We start from the raw sequence: 1562 nt of genomic DNA, 5'->3' as shown, positions 1-1562 counted from the left end.
TGCTCTGGCCTCTAGAGTCACTGTGCCAGAATTGGCTCAATGGCACACAACAAAAAACATTTTCAGAGCACTTAAGAACAAGGCATTTTAAACCAGGATCTTATAAGAAGACTTGGACTTTATTTTTATGTCACTTGACTGTATATGAGTTGGACAAATCTCAGGCTATTTTTATAGCATAGTTTCCCATTCTATCTCTTCTAGTGACAGCTAGGCACTTCTGGGAAGGCAAAGAAATATGACTTAAGTCCTCCCTTGAATGAATTTATACACTGAAGGAATTTTATTTTACTTTCACAGCACAATTATTCAGTAACGGAGGGAAATAAATTTTCCAGAAATCTGGAGAGAGGTTAAAGAAGGCAATCCAGACTTGGGTTGAGTCCTATCCAACTCCACCATCTTACTTTATAGCAATTTATAGCAATGACTTTTTAGTTGGGTCTTGTTTCCACCTATATCAATCTATTAACACCTCAGCTAGAGTGACTTTTTCAAAAAGAAAGAGATGTTGTTGCTCTTCTACAACCACCATTTCACAGCATAAAGTTGAGTCTCTCCCATGAGCTCCAGCCTTGCTTGATCTACTAGCCAACAGTACCCTCCAATCCCAGGAACGACTCCACCTCATCTCTCACTCTACTCTCCTTTCTTTGCTCATGCCACTCCAGGCACAATCAAACTTCAGGGTCCTCCCCCTTGCTGTTCTCTCTGCCTGGACTATTTCCCCCTCAGTTATTTGTCTGATTCTCTTCCTCACAGCTCCTAAATTTATCATTGAAACCTTCCCTGGCCACCTGATACAGAATAACAAACCACAACTAAAATCCCCTCATTACCTCTCCCATTATTTATTTGTCTCTGCCCTCAGTAGAATATAAACTCCATCAGGACTCCATCCAGAGACTTGGTTTGTTTTCTTAAGCACTTAAAACAGTGCTTGACATCCAGTAGGAGCATGTTGTTGTTTAGTACCATGGAGTCGGTTCCAACTCATAGTGACCATGCACACGGTTTCGGAGGCTGCAAATCTTTATGGGAGGAGAAAGCCTCATCTTTCTCCCATCAAATAGCTGGTAGTTTTGAACTGCCTACCTTGAGGTTAGCAGCCCGATTCGTAAACACTACCCTATCAGAGATCCTTAGTAGGACCATGTTGTTGTTGTTGTCAAGTGCCATCGAGTCGATTCAGACCCATAGTGACCCTGTATAGAGTTTCCAAGGAGCAGCTGGTGAGCTTGAACCACCGACCTTGCAGTTCAAATGGCTTTGCAGCCTGGTGCATTGCCCACAGTGCCATACCAGGACTCCAGGTGCCATCAAGTCGGTACTGACCCATAAAAACCTTATGCACAGCAGAACAAAACAGTACCAGATCCTGGGCCAACCTCACTACTCTTGCCATGTTTGAGGCCATCGATGCTGCCACTTGGCCAATCCATCTTATTGGGGGTCTTGCTCTTTTTCTCTGACCCTCCACCTTACGAAACATAATAGCATTCTCCAGTGACTGGTCCCTCCTGACAATATGTCCGAAGCATGAGAGACAAAGTTTGGCCATT

This window comes from Chrysochloris asiatica, unplaced genomic scaffold (assembly GCF_000296735.1).
Source record: "Chrysochloris asiatica unplaced genomic scaffold, ChrAsi1.0 scaffold00002, whole genome shotgun sequence".
Lineage (NCBI taxonomy): Eukaryota > Metazoa > Chordata > Mammalia > Afrosoricida > Chrysochloridae > Chrysochloris > Chrysochloris asiatica.
This window is presented reverse-complemented; position numbering follows the sequence as displayed.